At 30.3% G+C, this 16,427-nt stretch overlaps 1 protein-coding gene across 5 annotated transcripts in view; it reads right to left on the bottom strand.

Annotated features, from left to right (window-relative positions):
• LOC142321567 (ras-GEF domain-containing family member 1B-like) overlaps nucleotides 1-16,427 on the bottom strand; it is a 651,166-nt gene that overhangs the window by 183,424 nt on the left and 451,315 nt on the right. The gene's annotated exons all lie outside the window — the stretch shown is intronic.

Below are 16,427 nucleotides of genomic sequence, written 5' to 3'. Positions count from 1 at the left end.
CAAATTTGAAGTTTTAATGTACGTACTCATATTTTTTCACTACTCCTAATTATAAATAAAATATAAATTATCACATATCATTCCACAGGACTGTCATCAACACTAAATGTGAGAAAATTAAGAAGTAAACACCTGAAAAGATTTTATTTAATGACAAAAAATAAAAAAAAATAATAAAGATAACCTTAAAAGATTTTCCCGATTCCAAGAATCAGACCTATTAAATGATCATATTTTCATATTAATGTACGGGTATATTATGATCAGTAAATGTTTTATGTTTCAAAAAAGGGAAATAAATTAGAATAAAGAACATTTTATCACTGTCCATAATCCTCAATGTTTATCCTGAAGTATATATATAGGACACACAAAAGAGCCGAGATGGATGTCGTGTGCCTTAAAAAGAAACCAACAGGATTTTTCACGTTAAAAAAAAGAGGATGCACATAAAATAACAAAATTTATCGAAAATCAATTTGCATTTTTTTATAACTAGTGTTTCAAATTTTAAGAGCAATGGATATACTCGTGCATTTATTAAAAACCAGTTGAATATTGGAAAACGAAAATATGTACCGAACTCAGAAAACTGGGGGACTTCAAAAATCCAAGCTTGTTTAAAATTTCCCTCATTTACAGTTTTTAAAGGTAAACATCTTTTACATCGGCAAAATATTCTGTTAAACCTTTAAATCAAGTAATAGCATATCAATAAGTTTTAAGACCAAAAATAGAACACGTAAATTTATCATTATATTTTTTCGTAAAACACATTATTTTTGGGGTCAAGAAAAGTTCCTTATTGCAAATGATAAAAGAAATTTACATTAACTAACGCTGATTATAATAAAATTTTATAAATAATTAATTGATGTCCGTTAACGTCATAAGTGAATCGTTTTTAAAAGATATCACACCTGAAAATCGCATAACCGTTATAAAACACAACAATTCCACGACAGGCTTGATAAGAGAAGTGAGGAATGAAGTGGTTTCCCGTTATCTCTTCACTAAACCGAATACATCGTTGCACCACGGTCACTAAGAAGAGTTACTATTGTTATGAATATTTCGTGAATGTATTCAAAGAAAGGGAAAGTCGCATACCGTTCTAAAACGTATCAATCAATCCATGAAAGGCTTTTTAGGGAAAGTGAGGACACGGCGGTTTCCTGTTACCTATACTAAACCGAATTCATCATTGCAGATCGGTATACCAAAACAAATGAAACGTAACTGATGTGTTCAGCCCTTCAAGGATCATTATGAAGAGGGATTGTTGTTACGAGTATCTCGTCGATGTACTCAAGGAAAGGGAATCTGTTTATCGCTTCGTGTTTTTAGTCATAACAAAGCCTGCGACAGGTCGATTAAGGGAACACATATTAATGTATCCTTTTATGTACAGAAAAATTCTGTAATTACACTTGTACTTTCACTATTTCTAGGGAAGAAAATTTTCATTGAATTTTTAACAAATTCTTCACGGTCGATGAATTTTGTGTATCTGGCAGAAATTTTAACGTAAAGCAATGAAATAAAATTATTATTACAAGGAAAGAATATTACAATTTTTAATACAAAAGATAAAATTTTAGCTTGACAGGAAATTACAATTTAGGATTTCTACCATCGAATCAATTTATTTGACTATTTTCCCGCTTCGCATGAATTTTTAACCGAAGCTTTAAGCAGATGAAGAACTTCTAATGTAACTGTATAACATTTGCATGACTTACAAACAACCCTTTAGCAATATTTTTCAAACTTTAACAAGAACAATTCCTGGGTTCGGAAACGATTTACAGCGACAGCCAAGCCGACAGGCTTTAGCTCAAGTAATTATGAAAATACAATAGAATTAATTAATAACATTTAAAACAAAAATACAAGGAACTACCATCGAATGATGAATAAACAAATTTAACAGAAATTGACTACGCAAGTATTTTCTAATGATCGATTCAGTAGATTTCGCGATTATCCGGAACAAACGAAAAGACCTTGTCTCGTAATACAGAAGTGAAATGAGATAAGATGTATTCTCATTTATTCAACTACATTGACCGTTAGGGTTCAAGTAACGGCTTTGTCTCGAGACATGATCGTTTAATCGAGCCAAGATCAATAGAAATCTTATATAAATCATTCTCAATTCTCACAGGTGTAAATTTATATCTCGTACACAAAAATAATATATTGATAGTTTTTATCAACAAATTGCTTCTATTCTTCGTCCGACTAAAAGTATACAGAATATATTTTTTTCACTTTAATATAATAATAAATTTTATTTTATTTTATTAAATCCAAATACCTAAAATAATTTAAATAAATTTTTTGATGAATTTAAAATAAGTTTTTTTTTCTCTTATAACGAATATTTATTTAAAATTAAAGAATTAAACAATAACATAATTTAGAAGTACATCTATAATTTTATTCCAGTATATCAAAAATTGGATTTAAGAAAATTTAAGAAAAATAATAGATTTTTATAACTTAAAAATAATAATAGTATCTCTACAATAAAGAGTTGTAAAATAGAACAAGAATTTCAATAATTATTGGAATGTAAACATAATCCTATAATAAATCGCTAAATAAAATAAATAAACTTAGGAAACCTTTCATCAGAACCGTTAAATAATTTTATTTAAATTCTTTAGAGAGGTCAATAATATATATGCTGACAGTACGTATATAGTTAACAACATATTTAAATTTATATTTTATACATTTTTAAATATGTAAATAAAAGCTGTAAATTATTTTCTACCTGTCTATTAGTAGTAAGAAAAAAATAGAATTCATCGAGTACTCCTAATCGACTTAACGCAATCGATTTATCCTCTAACAAGGTTATTCTGTTATTCAAACCGTTTCATTCCTTGTGAAAAGAAAAAATAAAGGCGTACGTAAAGTTTCATATTTTAAACCTATTACTTCGATATTACTTAACTCATAAAATCTCGACAAAAGTATGACAGACAGAAAACGTGATGAAATTTTTTATTCACATATATATATATATATATATATATATATATATAGTGTTAAACAAAGTATAACAACATTTAAGTAAACATTCGACACCTAAAGACAAAAATATTAAATTAAATGCTGCTACGTCGAAACAATCTATTTTTTGGTATGGAACCACCAAATTTGTAGCCCCTCCCCCCCATGCTGTGAAGCAACTCAAAAATATATAAACGGAAAGGGTACAATTGTGATACATCACTTTAAAGGGCACTGAAAATCAAATACTTTAACGCAAAAAAAAACTTCGTGCAACCACAACCCTAAGCGAAACGGCAAACATTTAATATCTTTCACAGCTAGTTTCAAAAGTGGATGTACAAATCACCTTCACAATCACATCACAAGTAGTGATGTGACACCGAAAAATAGATCGTTTTGAGCATTAGCTAAATTTAACTTTCTTATTGTTTCACTGCTGAGAAGCAATTTAATGTGTACTCTAATGGAACTATATGGATATATTTCTGTATAATCATCTTCAAATTTCAACCAAAGGTCGTCGTAAAAGAATCATTCACATCAGCCCAGCGGTTTTTTCATTTTTAATTAAGCAAAATCATAATTGTTGTTGTCATTCGTTCAATCGTGTCCGACCCTCGGCGATTCTATGGACAGGTTTTTTCTATCCGTTTCTGTCATTGACTGCTTCTTTCATTGTTTCATGGCCATGCCTGTGTCAGGTTTAATAGCATCAAGCCAACGGGTCCTTGGGCGGCCACGTCTCTTTTGCCGCTGACCATACCAAGCATCATGGACTTTTCTAATAAATCTGACCGCATGACATGTCCGAAGTACGAGAGCTTGAGCCGAAGTACTTTGTCTTTTCATAAATACATATGGACATTCTGATATATATATTTTCTTTTTTAAATGAAATATTAAAATCAGAGTGAAAATATTTTTTACTAATTATCACACACAAAAGGATATGACATACTGAATGATTATTTCTAAATTAAACTTTTGTTTAAATAGCTCAAAATATTACAATTTCGAATTTTTAGAACGCAGTGCTAAAATGGGAGGAGTCCTCTAGGAATCACTATAAATTTCTTATCCTTCCTATTGGTTAAAAAAATTATGCTGCTATGTATATATTTTGATAAAACAAAAATAAATAGAGAAATAAGAGAAGTCATATTTTTCAAATAACAATAAATCGATCAGCGTAGGTTTAATTAAAACTTTGATCAAACGCCGGTAAAATCCATTAGATTATCCAGTATTTTTTTTTCATATCGTCTAGGCAATTATAAAACACATAAAATTTTATAATAAATCCGGTGGCAGTGGGATCGATATATTTTTAAAATGTATACGTTAACTATAATGCCGTTATATTTATTTAAAAAAAAATTTAATTAACCGGGACATGGTAACCGAAATGAACATTTAGTGATTAGGCGTACACATGTTTTAACGCGCCTGTGCATTCCGTTAGTAATACCACGTATTGTAAATGTAGGCAGTAGAACCATGTGTAGGTTCATTAGCGTTCCACCTCCACCCCGTTTGCTCCTCTCTCGATACTTATCTCTGAGTATTATACGCGTACGTGTAGTCGTTTAAACCTATGAGTTAATGCATCTTATTGTTCCCACCGTGTGTATTAAAGCACATATACCACTACTTGAATGAATATTCTGAAGTTTGTGTGCGTGTTTTGATCGTAGGATGTGCAGTATACAATTCGAGGGAGATAAGGTTGTCATTCGTTTCTTTTTCGAGCGGAGTAGATATGTTAAACTACCTACGTACAACATGCATACCTGTTGTAAATGTCCTGTCGCATTAGATTCATATCCTACAATATTGATGTAGGGGCGAACCGTATCGATAAACTGTAACAGATAACTTATATTATACTGTTATTAGTTGATAATATTAACAAATAATAATATTATTTACGTGTAATACGTGTAACCGACACATTTATTAATTATTTTATTAATATTATTCGCTGCCAAAATAAAATCGACCAGCTAATTTGCTAAATAAAATCAATTTGCTTATTTAAAAAAAAAAAATGCAAAAACAATTAATTTTTATTTAATCGTAATTTGGCCCTAAAAAAGCTTAACAGATAAACAACTTCAAACAATTTTTTATTCATATAGTATTACTATTTGTATAAAATACTAATAATATTTCTACTATTCCTAATAGTTATTTCTTTTAGCAAAAAATTTAAGAAAATAGCACAAATATAAATTCCAGATAGAATTGTACATAAAATCTGGTTCTGTGAAAAGATATTTTAATTATATATATATATATACGACTGGGTTCGAGGTTCGAGTAATTGTCGAGTTAAAACTCAACAGATGTTATTTTCCTGGACTTTGAGTGGGCTTTTGACAGGATCCCAAGACAAGTCCACAAATTTGATCATTACGCAATTCGTTGCCCGGTGGATTAAAGGGTTCTTGACCAATTGTACCTTCTTTGTTACATTACCTACAGCTAAGTCACGTAAATTCCGAGTTGCCAGCAGAGTTCCCCAAGAAACACGTATTGGCCCGATTAAATTTATTATCTATGTTTGCGAATGGTTTGCTGTCTTGCTTTGGTATGTACTCAGACGATACTAAATTGTACAATTTGGATCTGTTACATGCTAACTTTCAGCTTGATTTGGACTGTATTTCAAAATGGTCTGAAGAATGGATGCTGCGACTGAATATCTCTCAAAGTGCATCGTTTTACACCAGGAACTGAATAAAATCCTCCATGATTAATATTTGTAAGGCAATGTTCTAGCCTCTGACAGCCTGGTTAAAGATCTTGGTGCTACTGTTTCTGCTGATCTAAAATGACCATATCAAATTTTCCCACTAATTAAGCAATCTAATCGACTTCTGTACCTTTCTCGAAGACTTTTTTTAACCAATGACGAAGAATTTATTTTATAGACTTTTCACTAGTTTTATCCATTTCAAATTGAAATTTGCTACTACGGTCTAGAATCCTTGTTTTTCGGCGATATTAAACGCTTGGAAAAGGTCCAAAGGCGTGCAACAAACTTATTCCCACTTTGAAACAAATGCCGTACGAGGATCGCCTTCGTTCCCTGGATCTTCCCACATCGGCATATCGGTGTTGTCGTGGAGATCTCATTGAAAAATTCAAAATTTTAAATGGGCTCTATTCAACTTCAATTCCGCTCTTTATAATAAGAAATTTTGACAGTCGGACTCGTGGTCACACGTTTGAGCATACTAAGGAAAGATTTCAAACAACTATAATGGAAAATTTCCTCTCTATAAAGAGTGATTAATCTTTGGAACGTATTGCCTGAAGACGGTGTTAATGCTCCATCTATTGATGTTTTTTTTTGAGAGTCGATTGGATAGGATATTGCAGGATATTACAGGTAATTGCTATGTCTAACGATCGACTGCAGTGTGACGCTAGTGTTAATTTATTAACTTGAATTCTCAATGGCGTATTGACTTAATTTTCCTTTCTTTCTTTTTTTCCTTTCTTTGATACTGAATTCTATCCTTTTTTTGAATATTCGCTTGTCTAAGGCTCACAAGCATAACACTTTAGTCCATTTATGTAATAATATATATAAACAGGAAATTCCTTCTTCCTTTTCCGAGAATAATACTATTACAATTTAAACTTTTGTTTTATATCTTTTCAATTTTACTTTAAAAAAATTGGTAAAATTCCTTGAGCTCTTTTTAATTGTCGATTATGAGACATAGGTATTGCTCCTTCCAAATACAACACTTTACCTACTGCGACTGGCAGAACTCAGTTATCAATAGCTCAAGTATATTCGTAAAATTTATCGAAGGGTGCGGCGCATAATTATATTATCACTAAACCCGCACATTATTAAATCAAAATAAGGTATTGGCTAAATAATACAAAGTTTATAAAGCGTACATAGATGCGCAGTACTTCTATTTGGGATGGCTGATAATATTACAGTGAAGGGGATTAGTATACCTTGATAAGACGTAGTTAGGTGAATAAATTATGATGAATAATATTTCTATTATGAGTAGTACACGCTCATTTTGAATTTGGTAAATTATCTCGACAAAGAGTTTTGTAAAATTAAAATACTGTACACAACAGATTAATCCATCGTAAACGACAGCAGAAGATTTAGCCAAAAACCTTGGGCACGAAACCTCTGTTGCGTACCAAAGGTTCCGGAGATCTTGTTCCCTGGATCGTTTTACAGGACTGATACCTGTCATGGAAACAGGGCGATACCTGGAACAGGGTGAAACAGAGTGATACCTGGAAGGAAATTTACTTTCTTCTGATCGGGTTTTTATTTCGTCATGATATTTCTTTTAGATTAGATCGTTTTTTCTCACCGATCTACTCTATTCATCCCCATTTTGAGATTACAAGATACTGAACTGATCCTTTTTGGTTATAAGAAGGATCTCGGGATATTATAGAGCCAGTGATCATCGAAGCAGATTCAGTGTAGTGGCTGCCTTTGAAATGACCCGATAGCCCTTTTTCCTGTTTAGTGCCTATACAATGCACAGTACGCCTAATCGCCAAAATTCCTACCTGGTAAAACCGGATTTCCTAGTCCTTTCTTTCTAAAGTAAAATTATAGGCATTAAATTTCAAACCATCGACCATTTCTACCATTTTTCTTGTACGATCAGCTGACATCGACCGGCATTGGTTTAAGAGTAGCTCACATTCCTTCAACCGCCAGCAAATGGACGCGACAAAGATGTTTTGCAAGTCGCTCTACTGTGATTACCGATCGCCTACAAGCGTAGTCAGACGAACACATTGTTGTTACATAATTTTAAAGCAACAAAGGTGAAAAATATTATAAACATAGCTTTTACAAAACAAATGAAGTTATTATTAAACAAAATGATTATATAAAAGAATTTTATTAAAAATATAAATTATTCTTGCTGGATATATTTAAGAAGAATAAATAAATAAATAAACCAATAAGCAATTAATAAAGTAAAATTTATGTTACATATAAACAAACGGAGAACCGGTAATCACAGATGGCATTATAATATAAATTGTAATAGTGCATGATAAATAGCATTTTCTCTTTTTCTCAGTAGATAGAGTCCTTTAAAATGGTGGCAATAATGTTGATGATAATAATAATAATCCAGACAACACTTAAGTTAGGTTGAGTGGTTTGCTGAAGATAAAAGAGAGTGCTACTTAATAGAGGGTGTGAGAATATCGCCCGAGGTAGAGACAGACGATGATTCTAGTTTAGTTTGCAAGGAGAGGCATGTTGACATAATCCACGGTATGGTAACCCTCTAAATTCAGCCTTTACATTTACAAAAAATCTCATCAGTCTTACTACACTCCTCGCCCGAAAACACTCTCTCGGCCATCCACCCTTTCGCAATAACGTGAACATCAATCACACCCTTTTTTCATTGTAATTCAGAACAGTCAAATATAATTAAACAAAGGCCTTCTTTAATGCAAATCTACTCGTTTATCAAATAAAAGGAATTAAAGCTTAAGAAAAAGAAAACGACAAAATTAATCACAATTAATTTAAATTCAAATAAAATTTCATCACTAAAGGAAATCTAATTTTTACATATATAAAAAATAATTTAATTTGAAAGAAACTAAAACAAGTGCCCAGAAAGGACAGTATTTATTTTTAAAATGTTTGCTACTCAAGTTGATATAAAATAACGTATAATCAATTCTTTCAAGTACAACAACGATTTTTTTGGGCTCATGAAATTTCATGATCTGCAAAAATCATGAAATTAAAAATTCGACCCGATATAAATACTTTCCCTTGTATTGTAGGCGGAACAGTTATATAGTGCATCTATGTAGCCTGGAAAATAAAAAAGAAATAAATATACAAAATTTAAACTAGCAGTTGTTAAAATTTTCCTTAAGAATCTCATTAGATACTTTTTCATTAATTTTTAACCCTTTAAAATATTTTTAAAGATATTAAAGCGAATAAACACAACCGCTACCGCTACGAAGAGAAAACGAAACCTTTTGATATTTTTTCCTATAAAGACGTTGAAATTTATAATAAATAAATTTATAGTTTTTAATAATTACAATGTTATGTTAATAGAAAGATTTTTTTAAAATGAAAATAGGCTTAACAAACATAATAAGACTGATTTAAAAAACGCTCTAAAAATTAAACTATAATATATTTCAATACCGCTTTAAATTTTGACTTTAAAAATTCGAAACGAAATTAAAAATAATTACTAACAACTCTCTTTTTTCTGTAAACTTCATAGCTTCATAGTTTCTGTAAACTTCATAAACTTCAGAGCATGAATGAGGATGATATGAATTAATGTAAATGAAGTGTAGTCTTGTACAATCTCAGGTGGACCGTTCCTGAGATGTGTGGTTTCTAAAACCCATCCACCAAAGAACACCGGTATCCACGATCTAATATTCAGATTCGTATAAAAGTAACCGCCTTTGCTAGGATTTGAACCTTAAAACTCTTGACTTCGAAATCAGCTGATTTGCGACGACGAGTTCACCACTGGACCAACCCGGTGGGTTAGTAACTAACCACTTACTACTCCTAAATTCTGCATCAAAAACGTCAAAATTTAAGGAAATAGTAAACAAAATTTACTTTTTAGTCGGTTTCAATATTTTTAAATATATTTAAATTTTTGTTTTGTTTTATTTTTATATAAAATATGTTCAAGCTTACAAAAAAAGAATAAAAAATGCTCTACCGAGCTCAAAAAAGCTTTTTGTAACAAACGCCAAGATTGGAAATATGATCTTATTACAAATAAGAAAAGGAATATAAAAAACGTACTTTGAAGTAAACTTTTTAAAGCCGAGTATATAAGCTAAGGATCGATCTCTGGTGTAAAGGAATAAGTAATATCTTTTATGAATTTTAGCTCTTAAATTCTTTGAAAGCCACAATTACATCAGGAATTAAATTATAATCATCCAGTATTAAACAATGACAAAATCAAATAAAAAGAAAAATATCTTCATCGTATATGTTGTTTTACATATATATATATATATATATACATATGCGTGTGTGTGAGCGTGCGCACAGATATAAGAATTTCTATCATTTTTTGATTCCGTTAAAAATTAAAATAAATTGAATTCATCACAACTTTCTAGTGTAACTTAATCAATACGTATTTTAAATCGCAACGGAACCGTTCTTCTCTTGCCATTTATTCGCTGAGTAGCTCTGAGAACAAATGTTATTGAAATGTAACTAGAGGATAAGAATTGCAGGAAAAAAATGTACAGGAATGGTTATACTTTGATGTACCAACTAACCACACGGAATGTGACGAGTTAAATCTCAACGTCACCCTGAAGCTGAGACTGATACATTTTACAAAATATAAATTATTAACGTGTAATAAAAAAAAAGACATAAAAACGCAAGAAATATACAACTACGTGCATATTCCAATTAATGGATTTAAATTAACACTAAAATAAAAGTGTGCTGTTTTTAAATTTTTTTTTAATAGTGAACAACACAGTTGAGTAAAGCGTAGCTCGCAGTAAGTTTTTAAATATTATATCAATAAAAAAACAAACCTTATGCATTAAGAAATATACCACAACATACTAGTTTACGAATGTATACGCACATATGTGTTTGTGTGTGTGTGTGTGCGTGTATATATATATATACATATATATATATATACGTACGAACGCACGCACGCACAGTGGGCGAACAAGATATGCCGGTTGGTGTATATCTTGGTTCGCCCACATTTGAAAGTGAAAGTAGTATTAGCGATGCAACATCCTGTCCAATAGAGGTAGACAACAAACTGCGTGCCCATAAATAATATAGAAGATCGCTGATTAATATGAACAATAATTATTATTAATACCGGTCTTACGCAAAATATAAAAAATGATGGTACTAGACCGAATGATAAACGAAAACACTATTTTGAAAAATTCGAAAATCTGAATTTTTCAAAAAAGATTTCGTAAAGATTTTGATGAAATTTTACTAAAATATTAACCAGATATTTTTAATACTTAACATTTTAAATTATATAATTCATTCCTACACTTTCTACGTATGTTCAAATTTCACATGTCACAAAATGGATCACTTCGATATATTTTTTTTTGTGAATAAGTTCCACAGGTGAGTCCCTCGTAAGTTGTTCTACGGAACTTGTGAACAATTATCTGGATTTGAAGAAAATTTCCAGCTTCCTTTTTGTTATCATCGTTAGCATCCATTCTGTTAAAGCGAACTGACATACAAGCCCACGTCATTCTGATTTCGAAGTATTTTATTTAAAAATTCAAGAAAATAATATATTATATCCCCACATTTCAGAGAGCCGTAACTAAAGGCTTAATATAACCGTGAATGTGTGAATCATTTTACAGTTATTTACATCTCTTAATTTTATTATTCATATAGATGTACCTAGTTGATCAGTAATGTATTCCCCTCATTCGAGTAACAAATTCCATTATCTCTAAAAGCAATGTAGACGAAGTGGGGACCTCCTGCATGGAAGGGGTCTTGTGACTCGATCTGGGTAGTTATTTGTATCGTATCGCTAACCCTTCGAGGATTAATCGATCCTTTTTTACTACCCGTCCCTTTTTCTTTACACTAGATCCCTTCTTCATGCTTTTGATTCTCTTAATGCAACCCGGTAGATACCAAAAATCTGTAAAATATCATTGGTGTTATATGTTGGGGAGAGGGATCGCTGCGTAATAAGCTTTAAAGATAAAAAATCTATCGGTTAATGCCAGATCTTCTAATCCTTCGAAAAAGTATAATGTGATCACAAAAACGGTAGAAAATTATTTATGTTTTTCAAATAAATTTAAAATATTTTAATTACTGAAAAGAAAATAATAGGCATAATTAATTTTGTTCGAAACCGTAATAGAAAGCGATATAAAAAATCTTTTACGAACAGAAATATGGTTCAAGATAGAAAAAAATGTTTTAGACAAACATTGCATCTAATTTACTTCTGTAAAATATTTTATAGAATACAAAAAAAAGAGAAGATTTAGAAAATAATTTTTCACCGTAAGAGACAAACACGAGTCTGAAATTAAAAAACAAAAAATTACAAATAACGACTCCGCAGATTTATAACTGCAAAGCTGGGAAAATAAAAAGGCATAAAGATTTAACTAGAGGCGCGTCAGGATACCTTTTAAATATTACACAACGTATCATAGACAAAGAATAAAGAAAAGAAAGTCTAAGAATGTGATGTTGAAGATTAAGTGAATCAATAAAATTCCAAATGAAGATATCTAAAGGCGAATATGAAAGGAGAGAAATCTTTGTTACAATTTTTAGAGACAAACTGGTCGGTTGACCAAATATATTAAAATATAAAGATATATAGTTAATCCGCAAAAGTGTTGTGTAATGAGAAAAATCTAAGGAAGAACACAAAGATTGGAATTTATAAAATAGGTAATTGAGGATGTAGTATATGATGAAATTAAAATAGGATAGAACAGAAAGGAGTGGGGAATAATAGCACCGAACCGCTTAAAAGAGAGATGATTAACAAAAGATTATCATCCCTTCTGATAAATAATCAACGGTTTCGAACGGTGAAGGTTTCATACAAATCGAATCTTAGGTTATAGAGTAACTAGCAGACCGATGAAACTTCTAAAACTGATAAAAGGCATCCCTATGTGATATAGAGTGCAATTAAAACCCCCTTAAAATTAAAAAAAATTAAAATTAAATTAAAATTTTTTTAACTACGTTTGTTAATTTCATTTGATATACAAACTAAGTTTCTGATATTAGCTATAAAAGAATCATGAGATTTTTATTCGGTATGAGCGGAATTTAATTCGGTTATTTATTTACTGCAGCTACATATATACGAATATACTGTCTATATAGACACGTACGGTATATGTATTATGCACTAGTAGTTTTGGATGAAGTCCAATCAACCGCGTTCCTCTCCTACTCCTTCAATATTCGGTCAAAATTTCCCTTTAAATTTATGTCTCACCCACTCCATTCTCTTTTTTTAACTACTTTATTTTCTTTTCACCACCTGTTGCTACGTTTTTTCGTTATGTCAACTATGTTTGCCTTATAACTACTTGACATTCTCTGCATATAAAAGTGAAATAACAATAATAAAACGAAACCCTACGTGGAATTTAGTACGATACGATCTAACTTCATGTTTTACAAAAAAAAAGAAGAAAAATAATTATTTATTTACCGACTGAACTGTAAAGTTTAAATAGACAGTGTCCTAATTTTATGGGTTCATTTTTCGTGAAGTAATTTTTATTCACGTTTGGTTAGAAATAGCCGCAAGGATCTTACAAATAAAATTTAGAAATTAAATAGAATTTAATTTCACCTTTTCATTCATAAAAATCGTACACAATTTTTAAGGAATATCAACAATTCATTGCATTACAATCTTCTACGTTTGCGAAACGTAAACTACGTATAATAGTCGAATATTAATTAAAATTATATCTGTGAATTCGTAAGGTATTTATTATTTTATGTTTTATACGTCCCATACACAATTAAAGAAAAATGATTTTTCTTTTAACGGTTTTTTTTATTTCAGTTTGTTCTTATTATCTACGTTAATTAAAATGAAATTTCAATCGAAACTTTTATCTCGATCGAGGGCTGCCTCCTATTGAAACATCGACTTTTGGCTTTTAATTGCGCAGGCTGCGCTTCAGAAAAAATAAGCCACAAGTTATAGAAAAAATATTAAAACCAAAGTTTACCGGTTTTCCGGTTGTTGTTGTATAGCAACAGAACTAATTACTTGATTTTACTAAATAAATCGGTTACTTTGGTTATGTATTGCGAAAATTTCACTGAAGAGATGGAGGATAAGATAATAAGCCTACATATATATATATATATATATATATATATATATATATTTTTTTTTTTTTGCTTTTTTCGTTAGGTATCATTTTGCTTAATAACTTCATACTGGATTAACCGATTTCTATGAAAGTTTCTACGATGACTTCTGAATACGAGTCATTCCATTTAACGTCACCAAATGAGAAAATTGCAGAGGTTGGGGAGATACGGTCAACAGGAGTCTCGTATCTCTAAACCACTGATTCTCAAACTTTTTCGCCCACACTGAGAATCAAAAATTTTCTAGCAGCAACAAAATGTTTAACCTGAACGTCTTTTAAAAATAATAATTGCAATTGCTGTTTATAAGATGCGCTCCTAAAAACAGGAATTGCAATTACTGTTTTTAAACGTGGCATATCCTAACTTACATTTTAGTTCGAAATCAGTAAAACATAATCTTTGCCTTTTAATGGTTAATCAGCCATCGCCTTCCTAGAGCGCCTGAACATCCCCAATTTTCTGTGGGTCTTCTACTGCCCCTGAAGTCCTCCAGCTACCACGAGGGGGAGTATCGCCCATTTTGAGAACCAATGCTCTAAACTTTACTCAAAGAGTAGAATAACTTTTTTACATATTCTTTACTTCCGTAATTACATTAATTTATTTTACTATATAAGAGTAATCTGGCTTGGGCGAAGCCCTATGTAACCAGAGCATAACGTTTTCCACGGCTTCACCGTTAAAGTTTTGCAATAGTTTGCCAGGTTTCTTTTTAAATTTAAATTCTGAGAATCCATCTTATCATTTCAATACATTATAACGGACGAACATTTCCTTTAGAACTTTTACAGTTTACTTACTAAAGTTGTATTTTAACGAAAAATTTCAAGCTATGAAAATCGAAGTAAATAGAATCGTGGAAATGGTTGTTTCCCCGATCTTGCGATGGTAGTTTCTTTTTTTTGGATTAACTCGGTATTTACGAAGTTCAGTAAAATATTTTACACGGACAAGATTTAAAGGAAATAAAATTAGAAACAATTTTTTAATGAAATATCTATATTCTTCTTTTTTCTTAATTAACATGGAGGTTTTCCTTGCGGTTATTTCAGCTTGTTCAATTATATAACTGTGAAGTTACAAGTAATTTAATTCATAAATGCTCAGGAATATTATATGAATATGTTTATTTCATAAAACAATTTAAACTATTATATAATACGACATAATTAAGTAACTAAAGGTGTTCATAAATATTAATTGTGTTTCTTTCTATTAATAATAACCACTGAAATTAAAACCCGTAAAATAGAAGATATATTTAGTTAAGGAACTAAATCATGTAAAGGAACTAAAAATGGAAATATTTTTTTTGTTTTAAATACAGATATTTAACACACAAAATATTCATTCTAATTTACAAGCGAGTTTATATAGCTATCCGAATAATAGAACTCGACACGGTTCCAAGGGCACCGTGATAATTTGAGACCTTGAATCGTGCATTAATTATATATATACTTTTATATTTATAGAAAAAATAAAGCATCAAATATACTTTTATAAATCAAGACAAATTTTTTTCCGTTTCTCTTTTTATCGATTCAGAAAAATACTGTACGAAAGAGCGACCAATTTTCTAGATTTTGTTCTTTTATAGGTTGAAGACGCACGACAAAGAAGGGTACGGAAACCGCGGAGTCCTCATTCTAACAATAATGTTGTTTAAGCACAATTCGGTACACTATTTTTTTAAAGATCTTAAAATTCTTAACTGTTCTCATATAATATATACCTCACGAACAAAAAGGAAAGAATTTAATAATTTCTACAACTAAAAATGAAGAAAAATCTACATATAAACATGAGCTTGCGAAAAAGTTTTGTCCTGGTTTAAGCAAAAATGATAAAATGAACCGATACTGAAATTCTTGGATCCTAAATTAAGGAGTAAATTTGATGGTTCTATAACATTTTTGACCTAAAAAATTGTAACAGACACTAACACTATACACTAGTAACTTTTGAGAAAATTATTGTAAAACAAAAACTTGCAGTCGAAAAACTCAATTTTTACGTTTTCTATATAATAATTTGGTTAAATTCCCAGTAAAAAAATAATATTTATAGAGAAATTAATTTTTAAAAATGCATGTAAATAATGTCGACCAAATACGAAGAGTTCATGAAATTTGACTTTGATTAAAAAATACAGTACGGTCCGAAACGTGGCAGAAAGATAGTGTTATAATTTTAAATTGAAACAAAAATCACTTAAAAAATGAAAAACCAACTTGTAGAACATGTCCTTAAATTCTTTTCGTTTCTTCGTGAGACGTTCTATATAAAGTAGCATCATATAAAACAAAGCACCAAAAAATATTATTATTTTTAAAATTAATTTCCCTTTTCTTAACGTATAGATTTATTGTACCGTATCACAAAATGCAATGAATAATTTTTTTTCTATTTTGCTTGCAATTTTAAATAATTTGGTTAAGACGTATTAGTAAAAGAAATATAT

Source organism: Lycorma delicatula, chromosome 3 (assembly GCF_047948215.1).
Source record: "Lycorma delicatula isolate Av1 chromosome 3, ASM4794821v1, whole genome shotgun sequence".
In the NCBI taxonomy this organism is placed as follows: domain Eukaryota; kingdom Metazoa; phylum Arthropoda; class Insecta; order Hemiptera; family Fulgoridae; genus Lycorma; species Lycorma delicatula.
This window is presented reverse-complemented; position numbering and strand designations above follow the sequence as displayed.